Here is a 26,434-nt window from a genome sequence, read left to right as displayed (position 1 = left end):
GGTTCAGTGAAACCCTGGATACCACGTTTGGCATGAATGAAGGATTGGTTCTCAAAGAGACTCTGTCCTGATGAAAAATGAGAAATGGCTGTACTGCCATGAGGGCCTGTAACTCAGATACTCTTCTTGCTGAGGTTATGGCCAGAAGGAAGGCAGTCTTCCAAGACAGGAATTGTAGTTCTAAAGATGCTGCTGGTTCAAAGGGAGGAAGAGTTAATTTTTCCAACATGAAGTTAAGGTCCCATGTAGGTACTGGTGGTTTCCTTGGAGGGTTGATGTTTTTTATCCCTCTTAGAAACTGCCTTAGCAGAGGATGAGAGAATACAGGTGGGTCAGTGTTGTACTCTGCTGAGATTGCTGAAGCATGAATCTTTATGGAGGAATAAGAAAGGCCATTCTGGAGCATTTCAGCCAAGTATTCTAGAATATGTGGAATGTTCATGATTGTCGGATCTTGACCCTTTGCTGTGTTCCAGGTACGAAATCTTTTCCATTTTGCTGAATATGCTTTTCTTGTGGAAGGCCGCCGGGCTTCCATGATGATATCCTGTACCCTCTTGGATAGTTTATCCTGGCGAGGAGTCAAGGAATTATCCAGGCTGTCAGCTGTAAGGTTTTTAGACTGGAGTGCAGAGTCTTGCAATTGTGCTGTGTCAGAAGAAGTGGCCATTGTGGTAGAGGCCAAGGTTTCGTGCGTGACATGCTCCTCAACAGTGGGTACCAGTGTTGTCTTGGCCAGTCCAGAGCTATCAGAATTACTTTTGGTTGCTCTGTCCTGATCTTCAGTAAGACCTTGGTCATTAATGGAAGCGGTGGGAATGCATATACTGTTAGAGTATTCCAGCTGAAGGGGAGGGCGTCCACTTTCCATGCTTGAGGATGGTATGTCCTTGTGCAGAATTTCCTCAGTTGATGGTTGTGGTAGGAGGCAAAAAGATCTATGTCCGGCGTTCCCTGTGATTGTGTTATCTGGAGAAAGATATCTGGGTGTAACATCCATTCGTGTGGATCCATGATGTTTCTGCTCAGGCTGTCTGCCAGTACATTGTCTTTTGCTGGTACGAACTGGGATTGTAGCTCTATATTGAGTTTTAGGGAAAGTTCCCACAGATTCATTGCCAGCCTGCAAAGAGGGTATGAATGGGTACCTCCTTGCTTGTTTATGTACCACATAACTGTGGTATTGTCTGTCTTTATTAACAGGTGACCTTGGTGCAGGAAGAGCTTGAAGGCCTCGATGGAATGTATCACTGCCAGCATTTCCTTTTGGTTGATGTGCAGATGCAATTCTTTTTGTGTCCATTGCCCTTGAATGCATCTGTCCTCCATGTGCGCTCCCCATCCATGGTCTGAGGCATCCGTTGTAATGGTTTGGCTGATATGTGGCTTGCTGAAAGGCAGGCCCATGTTTATCTGGCTTGCTTTTGCCCACCACAGGAATTCCTTTTGAAGGCATGGAATGAGGGGGATCAGAGTTTCTAGACTGTGACTGTGCCGAGACAATAGACTCCTTAGGTACCATTGTAGTTTCCTCATATGCAGCCTTGCTTGTGGAATCAGAAGAATGCAAGATGCCATGAATCCCAGGGCCTGCAGAATTTTCCTTGCAGTTAGCTGGGTTTGTGTTGTCAGATTTCTGAAATAATCCGGTAGTTGTGCTTGTTTTTCTTCTGTGAGAAAAGCCATCTGGGTGTTTGTATCCGGTTTTGCACCCAGGAAAATTATTTGTTGGGATGGAACAAGTCTTGATTTCTGAATGTTGACTGTGTATCCCAAGGCCTGTTGTAGTCGGATGGCATAGTTTAAGTGTTTTACCAGTGTTTGCTGGCTGTCCGCTTGTATGAGGCAGTCGTCCAGGTATGGGTAAATTTGAATCCCCTGAAGTCTGCAATGTGCAATTACTGATGCCAGGCATTTTGTGAATACTCTGGGCGCAGTAGATAAGCCAAATGGCAATGCTGAGAATTGATAATGCTCTGAACCTGCAAGAAATCTGAGGTGTCTTCTGCAACTTTGTCTGATAGGGACATGCAGGTATGCCTCCTTGAGGTCTAGAGTTACCAGCCAGGACCCCTTGCCCAGCATGGGAAGGAGTTGCTGTAAGGTCAGCATTTTGAATTTTGGCATGATGAGGTAAGTATTCAGTGCGGACAAGTCCAGAAAAGGCCTCCATTGTTTTTCTTTTCTTGGAACAAGGAATAGTCTGGAATAAAATCCTTGGCCTTGTTCTGTGAGAGGAACCCTTTCTATTGCTTTCATTTGAAGTAGTTTGGTAATTTGTTTGAAAGCCTCTGCCCTTTGGTTTGGTGGCAGGTTTGGCATGCCTTGTCTTTTTGGTAATGTATGAAAATGGAATCTGTATCCTTTGTCTATTATTTGCAGTATCCATTTGTCCTTTGTAATACTGTGCCCATTTTTTGAGAATAAAGATAGCTTTCCGCCCAAAGGTGCTTCCAATTGAGCCCTGGTTGGCGGGGTCATAGTCAAGTCATTGAGATGGTCCTTGTGTAGTAGCTGTAGGTCCTGCAGTACCTCTCTGGTTATGAGGCTGCCATTGACGTCCTCTGTAGGAGCCTCGAGCTTGCCCTCTACCCCTGGCACGTCTGTTTCTGACTCTTTGAAATCTGTCTGTGTCCGGAAAGGACCAATTCTTAGAAGGCCAATTTCTGCTGAATCTTGGTGGTTGGACCTGTAGGAAATCTTTGACTGTTTGTACTGATTTAGCCTTTTCCTCAAAGTTCTTTAAGACCTCTTGAGCCGTGGAGCCAAATAACTTTTGCTTTTCCAGCGGAGCATCCAGAAGCTTTGCTTTAACATGATCTGGCAGTGTTTGTTCCTTCAGCCAAGCATGTCTATGTATGACTGCACCTGTCATTGCTGACCTACATGAAGCTTCCAATGCATCATAACCACACTGCAAGAAATGGTTGCTAACCTGCTGGGAGTTATGTACCAGATCCTGAAGTGCCTTGCGATCTAGGGGTTCAGGTGAAGATAGTTTTTTATGCAATTCATCTAACAAATACTCTTGGTACTGTATCATATGGAATTGACAATTTAATGCCCTCATAGAAAGAGTGGAAGAAGTATACACCTTTTTACCCCATCTCTCTAAAGCCCTGGACTCCTTTTCAGAAGGAAGTGGGTTTTTAGTAGTGGTGGTTGTGACCCCTTTAGGGCCCTGGGAAATAGTTTCTGGGTCAGCAGAGTGGCTCTTGTAAAGGAAATGATGCGAGTCCGGGACCCTGTAGTACCTGTCAGGTTTGACAGGAGCCAGAGGAAGGGAGTCTGGGGAAATACTAGACTCAGTACACATCATCAATGACATTTAAAACAGGAGAAATAGCCAAAGGTCTATGCTAAGGTAAATGCAAAAAAGTCCTTAATCTTTTCCTGGAATCAGAGAATTCCTGGCCCTGCCATTTGAAATGCCCTCTCATGGAGTGAAGGGTCTCCCCAAAGGACAACTCTTCAGGAGGGGAGGCCGAGGGAATAGATTCCTCTGCATCAGAATCCTCGTAGGCCGTGAAGGCCTCCTCCTGGTAATCTGATAGGGCAGAGTCATCTGAGGCCTCATCAGAAGACTGGGGATCTGTCTGCTCAACCCTGGGCCTTTTGTCTAGAGGAGGTTGAGAGCCCCTGTCCGGATGTGGCTGAGAGCCCCTAAGTAGGGAAATAAGGTCCTCAGCTAGACTTAAAATCTGTGAACCGGTAGTGGATCCCTGAGGAATAGCCTTGGGAGGGAGAGATTTTGGCTGTTTAGCACGTGTAAATGCCTTTATGGACATGGATACAGGAGGCCTGGCTGCCCCACGTGCTGGAGTAGTCTTGTCCAGAGAAATGGTGTCGGATATTTCCTGAGCACCAGTTTCAGAAGGAAATTCTATGACCGACTCAGAGGTGGCCTCCTGGGCCGAGGTTGTCGGTTGTGCGGTTTCGTCGAACGGAAGCACAGAGGATTCGGTTTTAGCAGAGACCGAGACACTCACGGTAGGCCTAGGCGTGGTTTCGGCCGAAACCACGGTCCGTGTGTGTTGGTCCTTGTCCTTCCGTTTTTTGGGTAAATGAGGTGTCGGAAGCTCCGATGGCATGTTGTAACAGTAATTTTCCCCAAAAAAATTCTCTGCGAACTCCACCCGACGCCTAAGAGTGCGTCTATTGAAGGAAGCACAGGCTGCACAGGCCGAGACGTCGTGGTCTGGACCTAGGCAGGGGAGGCAGTAAGAGTGGAAATCCTTATGAGGTATTTGTTTCCCACAAGTTAAACAATTATTAACTTTAACCGTTTGATCTGACATCGGCTGAGGCAAGAAAGAGTCCCCAACGGGGTACTTAGATTTTTGAAGTCTTCTGTTAGCTGAAATCACAGGAGCTGGCCGACTGGCACTTGCGAACTGCTTCTGCTTCGGGCACTGAGAGGCAAGAAAGACTGAGGAAGATGGCGTTGGCTGTCGCTTTTATATCCCAGATGCTCTGACGTCGGGAAAGGGGCGACATCAGCCGATGCCGGACCCAGACTTTGGAATCCGGCTGCCTGAGGCAGGACAACCCATATGTAAGGACTGCAGATGCATCCTTGAAGGACATCTATAAGAGTACCTACATAGCTGTATGGACTCGGCAATACCTGACAGGACCAAATCATCTTCCTCAAGGAAGAGTAAACCTGTCTGGTGGACAGCAGCAATAAACAAACTCTACAATAGAAGGAAAGAAATTGCTGTCCAGGCCAAAGGAGGAGCAGGTGCCAAGTTGGACGCAATCTCTTTTTCTGAACTAGCAAATAAGGTCACTGGTGAAATCTTCTAAGGCTAACCAAGTACAAATTGGCCACATTCACCAAGGACAATCACAAGGCCTTCTTCACATATGTCCGCAATCTCAATAACACCACATACACAAACACCATAGGTATAGCCAACCTGCTGGCAGACAGGTTCAGTGAAAACTTCAACCCGTCCCCCAATCAGTAAACCAGGACATCCCCAGCACCTGATCCCCTCCCCTTATCACCAGGGAGCAGGTCCTTAATGCCCTCTCAAAGGCAAAAAATAGTGTCTCCATGGGCCCCGATAACATCCCTGGCTGTATCCTATGTGAAGTCGGGCATGAGCTCTCAGCTACATTAGAGACCCTATTCAACCAAAGCCTGAGCACCAGCTTCATCCTAGCTGAATGGAGGACAGCCACTGTCATTCCTCTACAGAAAAGTGGAGCGTCCACTAACCCAGGCAATTTTAGGCCCATCAGCCTAACTAGCCTGATCTGCAAGGCCATGGAACACATCATGGACCTTATAAACAAGGACATTGGGGTCAAACATTTGGAGGTTGCCACACAGTTTGGTTTTGTGAAAGGGAGATCATGCCTGTTAAACTTGGTCAACTTCTTTGAAACAGTCACCAAAGCCAATGACATAGCGAAGATGGTGCACACCACCTAGCTTGACCTAGCCAAAGCCTTTGACAATATTCCCCACTCAGGTATAATAGAAAAACTCTCCCAGCTAGGCATCAATCTGTGCGTTACCAAATGGGTAGCTAACTGGCTCACTGATAGAACTCACTCAAAGTAGGGAAATCCAGCTCTAGTACTAGACCCATAATGATGGGTGTACCAAAAGGATCAGTCTTGGGGCCTCTATGGTTTGGGATATACTTTTCTGAGGTTCAAGCCAAAACCAGTGGTCTGTGGCTGACAAAGTTTGAAGATGACTGCAAGCTAGGCGCCGTCTTAAATTCCCCTAGTGATGTCGTTCTCCAAGAGGGCCTTACCCAAACTAATGACTGGTGCCAGACACCTGGCCTCAAACTGAATGCCATGAAATGCATCATTATCCCCCTTTGGGGAAAATGTCATCTCTACTAATTACTACATTAATAACAAAGTACTAAGCATGCAATCAGTCGTGAGGGACTTGGGCACCCAGGTTGATAGCAACCTGACTTTTGACCACCATGTTGCCTCCATTGTAAGGAAGGGAGTCTACATGGCCCACCTCATAAATAAGGGCATTTCATCCAGGAACAAGGTAGTAATAACATCCCCATACTCCTCCCGTATCAAACCCATTATTGAGTACAATGCCCCCTTCGGCATGTACCTTGCCAAGTACATACAGCAGTTGGAGAGATCACAGATGTTCCTAACCAGGAAAATCCAAGGTCTCAAATATCTATTCTATGCAGATAGGCTAAAAGTCCTGTCCCTCTATGCAGTCACATACTGACTGCTCAGAGGTGACCTGTGTCTGGCATACAAGGCCATTTCAGACCCAGCCTTGATGGAGTTGCTGCATAGCTGTAAGACAAACTCCACTTGCGCAACCCGCATGCAAGGCATTAATCTGGTCTGTGACATTAACAGAACTTGTTGGCGGGATAGATTTGTGTCCCAAGGACTCCCCTATGTGTGGAAGACTCCCTCTCCATGTCAAGCAGTGTACCTCTCTATCCCTCTTCAACAGAAACCTGGACGACTGGATGGGAAACACAAAATACACCCCTAGCCCACCTGTGGCCCTGCTGGACAGAGAAAACAGGTGATGACTTTGAGGGAACATGGGCAAAATTCTTGGCTAGGCTTAGAAGGGCTTCTGGGCAATAGCCTACTATCATCCTATGAACCTATAGGGGACCTGAATGTCAGGTCCTGCACAAAAGCTTAAGCCTGGTTGCTGTTGGTGTGTGGGACGTCACATGTAGGGCCATAAACCAGGTGCCTTAAATGTGATGTCTGCACGTACAGATCTCAGAACTGCCCAGTCGGACCGTGGACTAGGTAGAGCCAATTGATGTCCTCCAGACCAGTGAAATGTATTAGACTGCCCAGTGTGATCACAGTCTAGGAGGTGCACGAGGATGCCCCATAGACAGGTGAAAAGAAATGCAGGGGGATAGGTAGGAGGTAAGGAATACTGGAACATGGAAAAGGAGAACATCTATGGTTATGGTAAGATTTTACACAACTAATCTATGTCCTTCTATTCCGATATTGCAGTATTCTTACTGTGGGAGAGTACCACAGCTTAGGAAGGGTAAAGGGTGGAGGTAGAGGTAGCCGATTCCAGAAATCCCTGTAGAATTGCCCTAGCAAAAAGTACAGTTTTGTACCTACCATAAATGTAGATGTTCGAGGATTCCATTGCTGCAGTCCTGCTATATTGGCTATAGTCCGGAAAATCAAAGAGAAGTACAATGCCATAAGGGCCTGCAACTGTCTATCAGATCTTGCAGAAGTAATTTTGGGGGTCTGGTCAGGTATCCATGAACAAATAGTTTGGTTCTTTGCTTTATGGGCCCAAAGGTTAGGTATAAAGGAAACCAAAAAACAAATTATACCCTATCCTGACTAAAGGAAACAAAATATATCGAAATATATAAGGCTAAGCAAAAACCTACACAGCTTCACATCGAAGAAGGGAGGGAGGGAGGGATTCATAGTGAGCTGAGATACATACATCAATCTTAATGGTAGAAGGACAGACCTACTCCTTTGCAAGTTTTCCATGCAGTCCTTGAGATTGGGAGCAGGAGAGTAGAGGCCTACGGGGGTCTTATATTATGGTCTAAGAAACCGTTTGAACAAAGGATGCTAAAACAATGAAAAAAAACAAAGTAAAAATCTGAGATTGCTGAGATATGTGAGAAAAGGAAGAGATGGACAGAGAAGTGTCCCAAGTACTCCAAGTATTCAGTCTGGCAGAAACCTTGCCTGAAGAGTTAGGTGCAGCGTAGCGCAGTCTCCAAAAAAATCATTGCCTGCATAGATAGATAAGAATGTGTTCCCCCTGTTTGTTGAAGTACCACATGACAGTTTATGCAGTTTGGCATTGGGAGCACCCAGAATACAAGATGCCATGAATCTGCAGTCAGCACGACTGATGAGATAGTGTTGATGGAAGTAAAGTGATAGACTCTTTTGTTTGTCCGGGTTAAAAGGCCATCTCAGAACCTTGTGAATACTCTGGCACGTAGATAAGCCAAAGGGCAAAAGCAGAACTGATAATGAGAATCCCCAGCTCGAAACCGCAGATACTTCCTGTACCTTAGCCTGATAGGCAGATCTAAAGTTACCATCCAGAGATCTTTGCCCAGCAGGTAAAGCTGTTGTAAAAAGCAGTCTCCACGTGTTTCCCTTTTATGGTACTAGGAACATGCGAGATAAAAAACCCCCCCCCCCCTTGATACAGGGGGATGCTGAATGATGTCCCAATTTTCTTTTGAAAAAGAGACAGTCGTCTCTAGGAGCTGCCAGACGAAATTCTAGGCCTAAAAAGAACCTTGAGCCCTCCTACCTGGTCCCTAGACCCCCTAAGTGGAAGAAGTATACACTTTCTTACCCACCCATTCAACGCCCTTGCCCCTTTGTCAGTCTGGTATTCGGGCCGACTGGATGCGATATATAACAGTATAAGGACTGCAGCCCTGCTCTGGAGATATGATCCAATTTGTAATGCCTGGTAAGCATGTGTATAGTGGACCAGGTAGCTGTCTCCAAGATGGAGGCTGTGTCTAGGCCCCTGAAGAAACCCTTGGAGGATGCTACAGCCCTAGTAGAGTGCGCTCTTACCCCCTGAAGTAAATCCTTACCATGGTAGGAGCAGTAGAAGCAAATAGTTTTTCTGATCCAACAGGTGATAGTTTGTTTGGAGACTGCCTTGCCCAGGGCCCTGGGGAAAAAGGATACAAAGGGCTGATTAGACTTTCAAATGGTCTTAGTTTTGTCCAAGTAAAACCTTAATTGCCTGTGAACATCCAGGGAATGGAGAAAACTCTCACTGTCATTGGTAGAAGGAAAGAGGGTGGGCAGGTGAAAGGAGTGATTTAATGACAGCTCATTAACCACTTTGGGCATGAAGGAAGGGTTGGTGCACAGGGTTACCCTATCTTTGTGAAGATAGTGTGTGGGGGGGGGGCATGCCATGAGAGCTTGTAACTGATACCCTTCTGAAGTGAGAGCTACCAGAAGGATAGTTTTCCATGTTTACATTTGCAGTGATCCAGAACTAGCTGGCTCAGAGCCAGTGTGAGTTTTTCCAGAATAAAGTTTAGGTCCCAAGGTGGTGGGATTGGCTTCCTCTGTGGTCTGATGTGCAAGACCCCCTTCAGGAGCAATTTAACATCTAGCCTGGAGAGTAAAGCCTCGTCTAAGGGTAAGCAGGCAGAGATTGCAGAAAAGTGCACTTTCACTGACGAGTATGAAGGGCCTGCCTTGATAAGCTCAAATATATAGGCTAGGACAAGAGATGCATCTGCTAGAAAGGGATCCCTAAAGCTTTGGAGACACCATTTGGAGAATCTTTCCCATTTTACAATGTAGGATCTCCTTGCGTTAGGTTTCCTGGCTTCCCTCAGGACAGAAAGCACGTCCTCAGAGTAGTGGTGTCAGAAGGGTATTAAAATTTTATCACCCACAGTGTTAGACACAGTATCTCCAGATGAGGGTGGATGAGCGTTCTTTTCTGCTGTGTGAGCAGGTCCACCTTGTGGGGTAACTTATGGTGATTGCCCTTGGCAAGGTATAAAATAAGGGAGAAAGTACAGTTGTGTACACTTACCATAAATGTAGATGTTCGAGTGTATTCACTGTTGCAGTCATTACATTTGGGTAATCTGCTAGCAGGTTGCCCCCAGTCGGCCTGATTAACAAAGTCTTGGGTCCTGCGTCGGTTGCTGTCCCTTCCTCCATGACGTCAGGCCGTCAGGGATATAAAACATGCAGCCGATGCCATTACATCAGTTTTTCTTGCCCCAGATGTCAGATTATATATATATATATATATATAAAATTAGAAACACAAAAATATACCTCCAAACAAAAGCAAATACACCAAAAAGGCTTTTAAGCATAGTAAAAGAAAGAAGAGGAATAGTAAAAGAAAAAACAGGGGCAGGAGGGAGGGTAACCAGGACTGCAACAGTGAATACACTTGATCATCCACCAAAGGGTGGGAGGATGGATTTATACAGCATTAGGACCAGCTATAATGCCCTGCAAAGCCAGCTCTGGATTTAGAGAAAATTGGTAAGTGATAATGCTTGGTGAAAGTATGAACTGAACTCAGGGAGCAGCTTCTAGAATATCCCTGGTAGGAACACCTCTGAGAAAGGCTGCTGAAGTAGATGCAGCCATGGTGGAATGAGATCTGATCCCCTGAGGGATAGGTTTTCCATGGTGCTTATAACAGAAATGAATACAATGGCTTATTCATTTAGAAATGGTTTGCTTTGAAAGAGCCTTCCCCTCTGCCCCTGCAACAAAAGCTACAAGCAGTTGTTCAGATTTTCTTTGAGATTTGGTCCTGTCCAAGTAGAATCTAAGTTGTCTTTGTACATCCAATAAATGCAGAATCTGCTCTCCCTTGTTCTGTGGATTGGGAAAAAAAGTTGGCAAATAAATGGACTGATTAAGAGCCACACTGGATACCAACTTGGACATGAATGATGGATTGGTCCTGAGTGACACCCTGTCCACATGAAATATGATGAAAGGCTCCACTGCCATAAGGGCCTGTAATTCAGATATACTTCTAGCTGAAGTGATTGCTAAAAGGAAGGCTGTTTTCCAGGAAAGGAGTTTCTCCAATACAAAGTTAAGGTCCCAGGCAAGGGTAGGAGCTCTCCTGGGTGGTCTCAAGTTTTTGGCCCCTCTGAGATACTGCTTTAAAAGAGGATGAGAGAAGGGGGGGGGGGTTGTGTTGAAATGGCTGAGGCATGGATTTTTATGGAAGAAAAGGACAGGCCCTTGTGAAGCATCTCAGTTAAATATTGAAAAATCTGAAGTAAATTGGGCACTGCTGTGCTCATCCCTTTAGATTGATTCCAGGCACAGAATCTTTTCCATTTGTCAGCATAAGATTTTCTAGTACTAGGTCTTCTTGCCTACAAAATGACATCCATCACAGGTTTTTCTGAGGGATGTTAAGGGGGAATTTAAGTGATTAGCAAAGCTGCAAGGTTCAATGTTTGGAGCTGAGGGTGCAGAAAGTACAGTTTTGTACCTACCATAAATGTAGATGTTCGAGTGTTCACCCTGCTGCAGTCATCACACTTGGGTTATCCCTGTCATCAGGTGGTCCCGCAGTCGGCCGGATTTCCAAAGTCTTGGCCCGACGTCGGTTGCTGTTGCCTCATCCCTGACGTCAGTGCACCAGGGGTACATATATTGCAACAGATGCCATTTTCTTCAGTTTTTCTTGCCCCAGATGTCAGGTGCCCCCAAAAGGGTGATCAGAATTAGTACCAAATGGTGTGAACACTGCACAAACACAAAATCCCTTCAGCTATAAGCAAATACATCAGTAAGGCATAGCAGAGATTTAGCCATTAGATCAGAGGGGATGGAGGGAGGGTAACCTGGACTGCAGCAGGGTGAACACTCGAACATCTACATTTATGGTAGGTACAAAACTGTACTATGTTCATCGTGTTACCCTGCTGCAGTCATCACACTTGGGTTGAATCCCAAAGCTAAGATGGGGGGAGGTATCATAGAGGGTTAGTGGAGGCAATGAGGCCCTGCAGAACTGCAGTGCCGAAGCCCGCCCTGGACTTAGAGTAAAGAGGTAAGTGATAGTGTTTGGTGAAGGTGTGTAAGAAAGTACAGTTTTGTACCTACCATAAATGTAGATGTCCGATAGGCATGCATCTGCAGTCCTTACAAATGGGTTGTCCTGTCGTCAGGCAGCCCTTCGGTCGGCCGGATTCCAAAGTCTGGGTCTGGCCTCGGCTGGTGTCGCACTTCACCCGACATCATAGCTGCAGTTCTTCGGGTATAAAGGCATCAGCCAACACCATTTTCCTCAGTGTTTCTTGCCCCAGATGCCAGGTGCCCTCTAGGAAGGCTAAATTTGGATAAATGCAAATGGTTCCAAATAGTAGAGAGCAAACAAAAAATAAGCATGTATGTACATATATACAAACAAATACACCATAATAGATTCCCCCAGCTAGCTACAAGATGGGCAAATACCCTAGGAGTACCACAGAGGGGAAGGAGGGTGGGTAATCCTGACTGCAGATGCATGCCTATCGGACATCTACATTTATGGTAGGTACAAAACTGTACTATGTCCTTCAAGGATGCATCTGCAGTCCTTACAAATGGGTAGAATACCATAGCCAAACTGGGGGAGGAGGAGAAATAAGATTATGGTGTAGTTAAGATCCCTTGCAAAACAGCAGTGGCAAAACCTGCTCGGGATCTGGAGTATAAAGGTAAATTATAATGCTTGGCAAATGTATGCACGGAGCTCCAAGTAGCCGCCTCTAAAATGTCCTTGGTAGCCACTCCTCGTAAGAAAGCTGTGGTAGTGGCTGTAGCCCTTGTAGAGTGAGGCCTGATGTTTTCTGGAGTTTTCTTCCCATGGTAGGAGTAACAAAATCTAATGCAATTTCCTATCCACTTAGAGATTGTCTGTTTTGAAATTGCTTTTCCTTCCATTCCTGTCGCATATGCTACCAGTAGCTGGTCAGTCTTTCTATTGCTCTTGGTCCTGTCCAGGTAGTAGTGTAATTGTCTATGTACATCCAAGGTATGCAACAGTCTTTCTCCCCTGTTCTGTGGGTTGGGGAAGAATGTTGGTAGGTGGATAGCTTGATTTAAAGATACCCTGGAGACCACCTTTGGCATAAAAGAAGGATTAGTTCTCATGGACACTATCTTGATGGAAGATCAGGAAGGGCTGTACTGCCATTAATGCCTGTAGCTCAGATACACTTCTTGCTGAAGTGATTGCAAGCAGGAAAGCAGTTTTCCATGATAAGTACTGTAATTCTGCTGTTGCTGCTGGCTCGAAAGGAGAGTGTCAACTTTTCTAGCACAAAGTTCAAGTCCCATGCTGGCAATGGTGGCTTCCTAGGTGGCTTTACATTTTTAATCCCTCTCAGAAACTGCCTGAGCAGAGGATGTGAGAAGACTGGAGGATCCAAGTTGTATTCTGCTGAAATAGCTGATGCATGAATCTTAATGGAAGAATAGGACAGGCCGTTGTGGAATAGCTCTGCCAAGTATTCCAGGATGTTAGCTATGTTTACCAGTGACACATTCTCTCCTTTTGCAGTACTCCAAATGAGATATCTTTTCCATTTTGCTGAATAATTTTTTCTTGTTGAGGGTCTGCGAGCCTCCAAGATAATGTCTTTAACCCTTTGAGATAAATCTGGGTTATTTGGTCTTATGCAATGTTCCAGGCAGCCAGCTGCAGTGTTTTCAGGTTTGGATGCAGGGTTTTGAAGTTGTTCTGTGTTAACAGCAAGGGAACTAGGGGCAGAGGCCATATTTGTTCCCGAGACATGCTCCTCAGTAATGGGTACCAATGTTGCCTTGGCCAGACTGGAGCTATCAGGATGATCCTTGGACGGTCTTCTTTGATCTTCAATAGCACCTTGTGCATCAAGGGAAGAGGTGGGAATGCATATGCTGTCAGGTTTTTCCATCTGAAAGATAGGGAGTCCACTTTCCAAGCAAGTGGGTGGTACGTCCTTGTGCAGAATTTTTTCAGTTGGTGATTGTGTTGGGATGCAAATAAGTCTATTTCTGGTAGTCCCCATTTCCTGTAATGGTTTTGAAGATGTCGGATGCAGCATCCATTCGTGGGCATCCGTGGTAGTTCTGCTTAGGATGTCTGCTAGTATATTTTCTTTTCCTGGCACAAAAATTGCTTGAAGCTGAATGTTGAAGCTCAGTGCCACATTCCAGAGGTCCATTGCCATCCGGCATAGAGGGTATGAATGAGTGCCTCCCTGTTTGTTGATGTACCACATAACTGTGGTGTTGTCCGTCCTTATCAGCAGTTGACCCTGTCGAAGAAATGGTCTGAATGCCTGAATTGCCAGTTTTACTGCCAGCATTTCCTTTTGATTTGTGTGTAGGTGCAGCTGGTCTTGAGTCCATAAGCCTTGTATGCACTTGTCCAGCATGTGCGCCCCCCAACCGAGGTCTGAGGCGTCTGTTGTGATGGTCTGGCTTGGTTGAGTGCTGTGGAAGGGCAGTCCCTTGTTTGATTGACAGGCCTGTGCCCACCATTGGAATTCTTGTTTCAGGCATGGAATTATTGGAATCTGGGTTTCTAGGCTGTGCTTGTGCTGAGACCATAAATTCCTTAGGTACCACTGTAACTTCCTCATATGTAGTCTGGCATGTGGAATCAATATTATTCAGGATGCCATGTAACCGAGAGCTTGCAGGACTTTTCTTGCTGTTAGCTGGTTCTGCTTTGTTAATGCCATGAAGTAGAGAGGGAGTTGCTCCTGTTTTTCTACTGTCAGGAATGCCATTTGTTTTGATGTGTCCAAATCTGCACCCAAGAAGGTTATCCTTTGGGATGGTATCAGCCTTGACTTTTTTATATTGACTGTGTATCCCAGGGCTTGTAGTAGATGAATGACCCTATCCAAATCTTTTGTTAATTTGTTTTTGTTGTCCGCTTGTAACAGGCAGTCGTCCAGGTAAGGATAAATTTGAATTCCCTGAAGCCTGCAATGAGCAGTTACTGATGCCAGGCATTTCGTGAATACTCTGGGCGCAGTAGATAAGCCAAAGGGCAATGCTGAGAATTGATAATGCTCTGATCCTGCAAGAAATCTGAGGTATCTTCTGCAATTTGGTCGTATGGGGATGTGCAGGTATGCCTCCTTGAGATCTAGAGTTACCAGCCAAGTCTCCTTGCCCAGCATGGGAAGAAGCTGCTGTAGGGTCAGCATTTTGAATTTTGGAACAATGAGGTATGTGTTTAAAGCGGACAGGTCGAGAATAGGTCTCCATTGGTTTTCTTTTCTTGGTACCAGGAAGAGTCTGGAGTAAAATCCTTGTCCTTGTTCCATAGATGGTACCCTTTCTATAGCTCTCATCCTTAGTAAGTGAGTTATTTGTTCTAGAGCTTCTGTCTTCTGATTTGGAGGTAGGTTTGGCATTCCTCTCTTCCTTGGTAGAGTATGGAAGTGAAACCTGTAACCTTGGTCTATTGTCTGTAAAATCCATTTGTCTCCTGTGATGTAATGCCAGTTTACTGAAAACAAGGCTAGCTTCCCGCCTAAGGGTGCTTCTAGTTGTTCCCTGGTAGGCGGTGCCAGAGCCAAGTCACTGTGATTGTCCTGTGGAAGTGGTGGTGGCTGGATCTGTGGCTGTACCTCGCTGGTTGTTAGCCTGCCACTGACGTCCCCTGTAGGCACCTCTGGATTGACCCCTGCCTCTTGAGCCTATTCCTGCCTCTCAGAGCTCTGGAGGTGTCTGGAAAGGACCAATTCTTGGAAGGCCAGTTCCTGCTAAACCTTGGAGGCTGGACCTGCAAGAAATCCTTGACTGTCTGAACAGATTTTGCTTTCTCTTCCACCTTCTTCAGCACCTGCTGCGCAGGGGAGCCAAACAAATTGAGCTTATCCATGGGAGCATCTAGGAGCTTTGATTTAACATGGTCTGGTAAGGACTGCTCTTTCAACCATGCATGTCTTCTGATCACTGTGCCAGTCATGGCTGAGCTAAAGGAAGCCTCCAGTGCATCATAGCCGCATTTTAAGGAATGATTACTGACCTGCTGAATGTTATGTACCATTTCCTGTACAGATTTTTGTCTAATGGTTCATCCGAGGACAGTTTTTAGTTAATTGGTCTAACATAAATTCCTGATACTGAATCATGTGGAATTGACAGTTCAAGGCCCTAGCTGAAAGAGTAGCAGAAGTGTAAACTTTTTACCCCATCTCTCTAAGGCCCTAGATTCCCTTTCAGAGGGAGGGTTTTGGTAGAAGAAGCTGCTACAGCCTTGGGTCCCTGGGAGATAGTTTTGGGATCTGCAAAGGGGCCTTATACAAATGATAATGTGTGTCCGAACCCTGTAGTACCTATCGGGCTTAGCAGGGGCCGGAGGAAGAGAATCAGGAGCAGTACAAGCATCATTAAAAGCATCATCCACAACAGTAAGTACTGGAGGAATGGCTAAAGGCCTATGCTGTGGCAAATGCAAAAGGTTCTAAGCCTTTTCCTAGAGTCTGAAAAATCCTGGCCCTGCCATTGAAATTGTTCCCTCATAGCATGCAAGGTTTCCCCAAAGAAAATTCCTCAGGCGGAGAGGCAGAAGGAATGGAGTCTTCTGCATCAGAGTCCTCATAAGGAGAAAAGGGCCCTCTGGAGGGTTTGAATTATCTGACTCATCAGAGGATCCATCTGAAGAAACTGGCTCAGGGGCTCTACTCTCTAGTCCACTTCTCTGGAGGTGGGTGAGAGGCCCTGTCTGGATGTGGTTGGGATCCCCGGATCAAAGAAATGAGATCCTCTGCTAGACTAAGCATTTGTGAACTGGAACTAGGCCTGTGAGAGGGGGTCTTAGCAGGCACCGATTTGGTAGATTTTGCTGCTTTAGCCCTGGCAAAGGCCTTAATAGACATGGATGCAGGAGGCCTAGCAGCTCCACGTGCAGGGGTAGAAATATCCAAAGGGATAGTATCAGATAAATCCTGCGAACCTGCAAGAGCAGGTGGGATTTCAGTAGCAGATTCAGCCAGGCTGGATGAGGCCTCGGTAAGTGGCAAGCTTTCGGCCGAAGGAAGAACCGTGGACTCAGTTTCAGCGAAACCGAGACATTCATGGCTTAACCGCGGTTTCGAAAACGCGGACCGCGAGTGTCGGTCCTTTTCCTTGCGTTTTAGAAATTTGCGTAGTCGGAGTATCCGAAGGCATAATGTAAGCAAAATCGGAGCCGAAAAACTCTTCAGCAAATTCCGACCGACGTCTAAGCGTCCGTCAGTTGAAAGAAGCACAGGCTAGACAAGCTGCTACGTCGTGGTCTGAGCCTAAACAAGGTAAGCAGTAAGAGTGGAAATCTTTATGAGGTATTTGTTTCCCACAAGTTAAACAGTTATTCACTTTTTCTGACATCGGCTGAGGCAAGAAAGAGTCCCCAACGGGGTACTTAGCTTTTTAGAAGTCTTCGGTACTTGTAGTAGTAATCTCTGGTTCTGACAGACCGGCACTTGCGAACAGCTTCTGCTTCGGGCGCCACGCGGCAAGAAAGACTGAGGAAAATGGCGTCGGCTGATGCCTTTATACCCGAACTGCAGCTATGACGTCGGGTGAAGTGCGACACCAGCCGAGGCCAGACCCAGACTTTGGAATCCGGCCGACCGAAGGGCTGCCTGATGACAGGACAACCCATTTGTAAGGACTGCAGATGCATCCTTGAAGGACATCTCCAAGTTGCAGCTTCTAAAATTTCCTTCTTAGGAACCCCATTGAGAAAGGCTGTAGCGGTAGCTGTTGCCCTGGTAGAGTGGGATCTAATGGTAGGAGGAACTGGTTTCCCATGATGGGTATAACAGAACCGTATGCAATGGCCTATCCATTTAGAAATGGTTTGCTTGGATATAGCCCTCCCTTGAGAAGCTGTAGCATAGGATACAAAGAGCTGGTCAGTTTTTCTGAAAGCCTTAATTTTATCCAAGTAGTAACGAAGCTGCCTGTGAATGTCCAAGGAATGCAGGAGTCTCTCACCTTTGTTCTGGGGATTGGGGAAGAAAGTGGGTAGGTGGATGGTTTGATTTAAAGCTACACTGGAAACCACCTTAGGCATGAAGGAAGGATTAGTTCATAGAGAAACTGTCTTGATGAAAAATGAGGAAAGGTTCCACTGCCATTAGTGCCTGTAATTCTGAGACTCACCTAGCAGAAGTTATTGCCAGGAGCAGGACAGTCTTCCAAGATAGGAACTGAAGGTCTGCAGAGAAAGCTGGTTCAAAGGGAGGTAAAGTACAGTTTTGTACCTACCATAAATGTAGATGTTCAAGTGCTAATACAGCTGCAGTCATAACAGATGGGTTCTCCTGCTGTCAGGCGGGTCCTCAGTCGGCCGAATTCCAAAGTATAGGTCCGGCGTCGGTTGCCGTTGCCTCTTCCCTGATGTCAGTGCGACAGGGATATAAAAGAACCAGCCGACACCATTTTCTTCAGTTTTTCTTGCCCCAGATGTCAGGTGCCCTCAGAAGGAAGGCAATACATAAATTTATGTAATAATGCAATGCAATATAATCAAAAAACAGTAGTTGCAAGCAAATACACCAGAAATGAACACCCCAATCAGGTTGTATGAGGAGGTGTTAGCCAATAGGCCTGTCCCAAGAGGGGAAGGAGGGAGGGAAACCTGGACTGCAGCTGTATTAGCACTCTAACATCTACATTTATGGTAGGTACAAAACTGTACTATGTTCATCGTGCATACAGCTGCAGTCATAACAGATGGGTAGAATCCCAAATTTAAAAAAGGGGTGGTAGGCACTAGGTGGAGCTAGGAGGAGCCAGGATGCCCTGCAAGACTGCAGTGACAAAGCCTGCTCTAGTTTTGGAGTATAATGGTAGGTGGTAGTGCTTGGAGAAGGTATGCACTGAACACCAAGTGGCTGCTTCCAAAATATCTTTGGTAGGAACTTCTCTGAGGAAAGCTGCAGAGGTAGCTGTGGCCCTTGTGGAGTAAGATCTGATGCCTGCAGGTACAGATTTACCATGAAAAGAGTAACAAAAGCGTATGCAGTGGGCTATCCATTTTGAGATTGTCTGTTTGGAAATTGGCAATTGGCTTCCCTTGAGCTCCTATAGCATAGGACATAAAGAGTTGTTCTGATTTTATGAAAGGCTTTGTTCTGTCCAAATAATAACGTAGCTGTCTGTGAATGCCCAAGGAATGTAGTAGTCTCTCCCCTTTGTTTTAAGGATTAGGGTAAAAGGTAGGTAAGTGGATAGCCTGATTCAAAGCTACCCTGGATACCACCTTTGGCATAAAGGACGGATTGGTTCATAAGGAAACTCTGTCCTGATGGAAAATGATGAAAGGCTGCACAGCCATGAGGGCTTGTAGTTCCGATACCCTGTGAGCTGAGGTGATAGCCAGAAGGAAGGCTGTTTTCCAGGACAAATATTGCAAATCTGTTGGGGCAGCTGGCTCAAAAGGAGGCAAGGTCAGCTTTTCTAGAATGAAATTGAGGTCCTAAGCAGGTATTGGTTGTTTCCTTGGGGGTTTTATATTCTTAGCCCCTCTGAGGAACTGTCTTAAGAGGGGGTGAGAGAATAAAGGAGGATCAGTGTTGTACTCTGCAGAAATGGCTGAGGCATGGATTTTGATGGAGGAGAATGAAAGTCCACTGCTTAGCAGCTCAGCAAGATACTGTAATATTTGAGGTAAATTCAGTATTCCAGGATTCTGGCCCTTTTTCTCATTCCAGGCACAAAACAGTTTCCATTTTGCGGAGTAAGCTTTTCTAGTAGACGGCCTTCTGGCCTCCAAAAAGTACAGTTTTGTACCTACCATAAATGTAGATGTCCGAACTGGATAGCATCTGCAGTCATAACAACTGGGTTGTCCTGTCGTCAGGCAGCCCTTCGGTCGGCCGGATTCCAAAGTCCGGGTCCGGCTTCGGCTGATGTCGCACTTCACCCGACGTCATCTCTGCTGGTCTTCGGGTATAAAGGCATCAGCCAACGCCATTTTCTTCAGTGTTTCTTGCCCCAGATGCCAGTTGCCCTCTTGGAAGGCTAAATTTTGGGTAAAAATGCCAATGTTTCCCAAAGAATAGAAGGCAAACACAAAAAATAAGCATGTATGTACATATATACAAACAAATACACCATAAGAGACCCCCCCAGCTAGCTATTAGGAGGGTAAATACCCTAGGAGTACCATAGAGGGAAGGAGGAGGGTAATCCTGACTGCAGATGCTATCCAGTTCGGACATCTACATTTATGGTAGGTACAAAACTGTACTATGTCCTTCATGGATGCATCTGCAGTCATAACAACTGGGTAGAATACCATAGCCAACTAGGGGAGGAGGAAGAATAGATTATGGAGTGGTTAGGATCCCTTGCAGTACAGCAGTGGCAAACCCTGCTCGGGATCTGGAATACAGAGGTAAATTATAATGCTTGGCAAATGTATGCACGGAGGTCCAAGTAGCCGCCTCAATAATGTCCTTGGTTGCCACCCCTCGTAAGAAGGCTGTGGTAGTGGCTGTTGCTCTTGTAGAATGAGGTCATATGTTCTGTGGAATTGGTTTTCCATGGAAGGAGTAACAGAATCGTATGCAATTTCCTATCCATTTGGAGATTGTCTGTTTGGAAATTGCTTTTCCTTCCCTTCCTGTTGCATAGGCTACAAAAAGCTGGTCTGTTTTTCTGTTACCTTTTGTTCTGTCCAGGTAGTAGCGTAGCTGTCTGTGTACATCCAAGGTATGCAGCATTCTTTCCCCTCTGTTCTGTGGGTTGGGGAAGAAGGTAGGTAGGTGGATTGCCTGGTTTAGGGACACTCTGGATACCACCTTAGGCATAAATGTAGGATTAGTCCTCATGGACACTCTGTCTTGGTGGAAGATTAGGAAGGGTTGTACTGCCATTAGGGCCTGTAGTTCAGAAACCCTCCTTGCTGAGGTTATTGCCAGTAGGAAAGCAGTTTTCCATGAAAGATGCTGTAGGTCTGCTGTTGCTGCTGGTTCAAAAGGTGCGAGTGTCAACTTTTCTAGCACAAAGTTCAAATCCCAAGCTGGCAGTGGTGGTTTCCTAGGAGGTTTTACATTCTTGATCCCTCTGAGGAACTGCCTGAGTAGAGGATGTGAGAAGACAGGTGGATCAAAGCTGTATTCTGCTGAAATAGCTGATGCATGTATCTTGATGGAGGAATAGGACAGGCCTGTATGTAGTAGCTCTGCCAAGTACTCCAAAATGTTAGCCATATCTATATTCGACACATCCTTCCCTCTTTCAGCACTCCAAATGACAAACCTTTTCCATTTTCCTGCATAGTTCCTTCTTGTTGAAGGTCTGCGGGCTTCAAGGATAATGTCTTTAACCCTTTGGGAGAGATCTGGAATAGTTGCTGCTATGTGATGTGCCATGCAGTCAGCTGCAACGTTTTTAGGTTTGGATGCATGATGCTGTAGTTGTTCTGAGTTAACATCAAAGGCATCAGGGGTATTGACCACATTTTGTCCCGAGACATGCTCTTCAGCAATGGGTACCAGTGTTGTCTTGGCCAGTTTGGAGCTATCAGGATTATCCTTGGACGTTCCTCCTTGATTTTTAGTAATACCTTGTGTAGCAAGGGAAGAGGTGGGAATGCATATGCTGTTAGGCCTTTCCAGCTGAAGGAGAGCGAATCCACTTTCGATGCAAGTGGATGGAATGTCCTTGTGCAGAATTTTTTGAGCTGGTGGTTGAGAGGGCGAATAGATCTATCTGTGGCATTCCCCATTTCTTTGATGGTCTTGAAGATGTCCGGGTGTAGCATCCATTCGTGAGCATCCGAGGTGGTTCTGCTTAACATGTCTGCTAGAGTGTTTTCCTTTCCTGGTACAAACATTGCTTGTAACTGGATGTTGTAGCTGAGTGCCAGGTTCCAAAGGTCCAAAGTCATTCTGCATAGGGGGTATGAATGAGTGCCTCCCTGTTTGTTGATGTACCACATGACTGTGGTGTTGTCTGTCCTTATCATCAAATGGCCTTCTTTGAGAAATGGTCTGAATTTTTGGATTGCCAGTTTTACTGCCAGCATTTCTTTTAGGTTGATGTGCAGGTGAAGTTGGTCCTGCGTCCACAATCCTTGTACGCATTTGTCCAGCATGTGAGCCCCCCATCCTAGGTCTGAGGCGTCTGTTGTGATGGTTTGGCTTGCTTGATATTTGTGAAAGGGTAAGCCTGGGTTTGACTGGCATGCTTGAGCCCACCATAGGAACTCCTGTTTTAGGCATGGAATTAGTGGAATTTCTGCTTCTAGGCTGTGCCTGTGTTGGGACCATAAATTCTTTAGGTACTACTGTAGTTTTCTCATATGCAGTCTGGCATGTGGAACCAAGATTATGCATAATGCCATGAAGCCCAAGGCCTGTAGAACTTTTCTTGCTGTTAGCTTGCTGTGGTTTGTTAGTGCCAAGAAGTAAAGAGGGAGATCTTTTTGTTTTTCTGCAGTTAGGAATGCCATTTGTTTTACTGTGTCCAATTCCGCACCCAAGAATGTCCTTGTTTGGGATGGAATCAGCCTTGATTTTTGCAAATTGACTGTGTATCCCAGTGCTTGTAGCAAGTAAATGACCCTTTGTAAATCTGTTGTCAGCTTGCTTTTTGTTGTCCCTTGTAGCAGGCAGTCGTCCAGGTATGGATAAATTTGGATTCCCTGTAGTCTGCAGTGGGCGATTACTGATGCCAGGCATTTTGTGAATACTCTGGAAGCAGTAGATAAGCCAAAGGGCAATGCTGAGAATTGATAGTGCTCTGATCCTGCAAGAAATCTGAGGTATCTTCTGCAAATTGGTCGAATGGGGACGTGCAGGTATGCCTCCTTGAGATCTAGAGTTACCAGCCAACACTCCTTGCCCAGCATGGGAAGAAGTTGCTGTAGGGTCAGCATCTTGAATTTTGGGACAATGATGTATGTGTTTAAGGTGGACAGATCGAGAATAGGTCTCCAACTTTTTCCTTTCTTGGAACTAGGAATAGTCTGGAGTAGAATCCTTTGCCTTGTTCTGTTATTGGTACTCTTTCCACAGCTCTCATCTTTGTTAATTGCATTATCTGCTGTAGAGCTTCTGTTTTTTGATTTGGAGGTAGGTTTGGCATTCCTCTTTTGACTGGTATAGTGTGGAAGTGGAACCGGTAACCTTGGTCTATGGTTTGCAAAATCCACTTGTCTTTTGTGATATAGTGCCAGTTCTTTGAAAATAAGGTTAATTTTCCGCCTAAGGGTGCTGCTATTTGTTCCCTGGTAGGCGGAGTTAGAAACAAGTCACTGTGATTGCCCTGTTGTAGTGGTAGTGGCTGTGCCTGTGGCTCTGTTATTACCTTGCCACTGTCGTCCTCTGTAGGCACCCTCTCTGGATTGATTTCTGCCTCTGGAACGTCTATTCCTGCCCCTTTGGGATCTTGTGGAGTCAGGAAAGGACCAATTTTGGCAGGCCAGTTCCTGCTAAACCTTGGGGCTGAACCTGCAAGAAATCTTTAACCGTTTGTACAGATTTTGCCTTTTCTTCCATTTTCTTCATTACCTGCTGGGCAGGTGTACCAAACAAACTGGTCTTATCCATAGGAGCATCTAATAACTTAGCTTTAACATGATCCGGTAAAACTTGTTCTTTCAGCCATGCATGTCTTCTTATCACTGTGTCAGTCATGGCTGATCTAAATGAAGCCTCCAGTGCATCATAGCCACATTTTAAGGAATGGTTACTAACCTGTTGTATGTTATTTACCATTTCTAATAGATTTTTCTTATCTATAGAGTCATCAGAGGATAGCTTTTAGTTAACTGATCAAGCATAAACTCTTGGTATTGTATCATGTGAAACTGACAGTTTAAAGCTCTTGCTGAGAGAGTAGCAGAGGTGTAAACCTTTTGCCCCATCTGTCTAAAGACCTGGCTTCCCTTTCAGAAGGAATAGGGTTTTTGCTGTGGTTGAGGCTACTGCCTTAGGGCCCTGGGATATAGTTTTCGGGTCTGCAAGAGGGCCTTGTATAGGTGATGATGAGTGTCTGGCACCCTGTAAAATCTATCTGGTTTGGCAGGTGCTGGAGGTAAAGAATCTGGTGCAGTGCAAACATCATTAAATGCATCGTCCACAACAGAGAGGACAGGAGGTATAGCTAAGGGCCTGTGTTGTGGTAGGTGCAGAAAGGTCCTAAGTCTTTTTCTGGAGTCTGAAAAATCCTGTTCCTGCCATTGGAAATGTTCTCTCATGGCATGTAAGGTTTCCCAAAGGAGAATTCTTCTGGTGGGGAAGCAGCTGGAATGGATTCTTCAGCATCTGAGTCCTCAAAATTGGAGAAAGGAGCCTCTGGCTGGTCTGTAATATCTGAGTCTTCCGCAGAATCATCAGAGGACACAGGTTCGGGGCTCTGCTCTAGGTCTCTCTTTTCTGGGGGCTGAGAGGCCCTGTCTGGGTGAGATTGAGATCCCTAATTAAGGATATTAAATCTTCTGCCAGAGTAAGCATTTGTGAACTAGAAGTGGGCCTGGTTGAGGGGGTTTAACAGGCACTGACTTAGTAGATTTGGCTGCTTTAGCCCTGGCGAAGGCCTTAATAGACATGGCTGCAGGAGGCCTAGCAGCACCACGTGCTGGGGTAGAGACATCCAAAGGGATGGTGTCTGATAAGTCACTAGTAACCACTGTAGTAGGTAAAATTTCTGAGGCCGATTCAAGTAAGGTAACCGGAACCTCAGTAGTAGTCATTGATTCGGCTGTACTCTGATCAGTTTTCTCGGTTTCGGAAACCGAGACACTCATGTTTGCTTAACCATGGTTTCGGCGAAACCGCGGACCGCGAGTGTCGGTCTTTCTTTGCGTTTTAATAATTTGGGTAGTCGGAGGATCCGGCGGCATAATGTACGCAAATTCAGAGCGAAAAACTGTTCAGCAAACTCCGACCGGCGTCTAAGCGTTGTCGGTTGAAAGAAGCACAGGCGAACAGGCTGCTACGTCGTGGTCTGGGCCTAAACAAGGCAAACAGTAAGAGTGGAAATCTTTATGAGGTATTTGTTTCCCACAAGTTAAACAGTTATTGACTTTTTCTGACATCGGCTGAGGCAAGAAAGAGTCCCCAACGGGTACTTAGCTTTAGAAGTCTTCGAAGTAGTATTCGGTAGTAGTAATCTCTGGATCTGACCGACCGGCACTTGCGAACAGCTTCTGCTTCGGGCGCCACGCGGCAAGAAAGACTGAAGAAAATGGCGTCGGCTGATGCCTTTATACCAAGACCAGCAGAGATGACGGGTGAAGTGCGACATCAGCGAAGCGGACCGGACTTTGGAATCCGGCCGACCGAAGGGCTGCCTGACGACAGGACAACCCAGTTGTTATGACTGCAGATGCATCCATGAAGGACATTGACATCCTGCACCTCCTTGGAGAGTAGGGTCTGTTGTGAAGTTAAGGAATCTTCCATGCGGCCAGATTGAGTGTTTTCAGCTGACTGTGAAGAGTTTTGAAGCTGTGCTGAGTCAGAAGAAGAGGCATTAGAGGTAGGGTCCATGGTGGGGAATGCGTCAGGCTCCTCAGGAGTGGGTACCAGTGCTGTCTTGGCCAGTCTGGAGCAATGAGAATCATCTTTGGTCTGTCTGCTCTGGTTTTTAATAGAACTTTGGGCAGCAAAGGAAGAGGTGGAAAGGCATAAACTGTCATTGTTGTCCAACTGAAAGAGAGAGCGTCCACTCTCCAGGCCTGTGGATGAAAAGTCCTTGAGCAGAATTTTGTCAATTGGTGATTTTTGTGGGAGGCAAAGAGATCTATGTCTGGCCTTCCCCATGCTTGAATTATCTCTGTAAAAACTTGAGGATGCAACTTCCATTCGTGTGGATCTGTCATATTTCTGCTTAGGTTGCCTGCCAGTGTGTTTTCCTTGCCTGGCAAGTTGTGTGCTTGAAGTTCGATTTGTAATTCCAGAGCCATGTTCCAAAGTGACATGGCCAGCCTGCATAGGGGGTATGAATGGGTTCCTCCCTGTTTGTTTATGTACCACATTACTGTGGTGTTGTCTGTCCTTATCAATAGTTGACATGGATGCAGAAGGTCTTCGAAAGCTATAATAGCATTTATTACTGCTAGCATTTCCTTTTGATTGATGTGTAGGTGCTTTTCTTTTTGGGACCATTTGCCCTGAATGCACCGATCTGTCATGTGCGCCCCCCAGGTGTAGTCCGAGGCGTCTGTTGTGATGACTTGATTTGCTTGAGGCTTGCAGAATGGGAGACCTGTGTTTCTTTGGCATGCTTCAGCCCACCACAGAAATTCCTTTTGAAGACATGGAATCAGTGGTATTATTGTTTCCAAACTGTGGCTGTGTTGAGACCATAGGTTTTTCAGGTACCATTGAAGTTTCCTCATATGCAGCTTTGCACATGGGATTATAGTAGGATGCAAGATGCCATGAATCCCAGAGCCTGCAGGATTTTCCTTGCAGTCAGCCTGGTGAAATTTGCTAGTTTTCTGAAGTATTGAGTTAGTTGCCCCTGTTTCTCTGGCGTGAGGTAGGCCATCTGGGTGTATGTGTCCAAGTTGGCACCCAGGAAAATTATTTTTTGAGAGGGTATTAGCCTTGATTTCTTTTTGTTGACTGTGTATCCCAGAGAATTCAACAACATTATTACAAAAGCCAGATGTTTCAGAAGTATGTGCTTGCTGTCCGCTTGGATCAGGCAGTCGTCCAAATATGGGTATATTTGTATCCCTTGAAGTCTGCAGTAGGCAATTACTGATGCCAGGCATTTCGTGAATACTCTGGGCGCAGTAGATAAGCCAAAGGGCAATGCAGAGAATTGATAATGGGTTGAACCTGCAAGAAATCTGAGGTATCTTCTGCAATCTTGTCCGACTGGGACATACAGGTATGCCTCCTTGAGGTCCAATGTTACCAGCCAAGACTCCTTGCCCAGCATGGGAAGAAGCTGCTGTAATGTGAGCATCTTGAAT

Source organism: Protopterus annectens, chromosome 12.part0, assembly GCF_019279795.1.
Source record: "Protopterus annectens isolate FY-2018-M chromosome 12.part0, PAN1.0, whole genome shotgun sequence".
In the NCBI taxonomy this organism is placed as follows: domain Eukaryota; kingdom Metazoa; phylum Chordata; order Ceratodontiformes; family Protopteridae; genus Protopterus; species Protopterus annectens.
The sequence above is the reverse complement of the archived record's forward strand: the minus strand, read 5'-3'. Positions refer to the sequence as shown.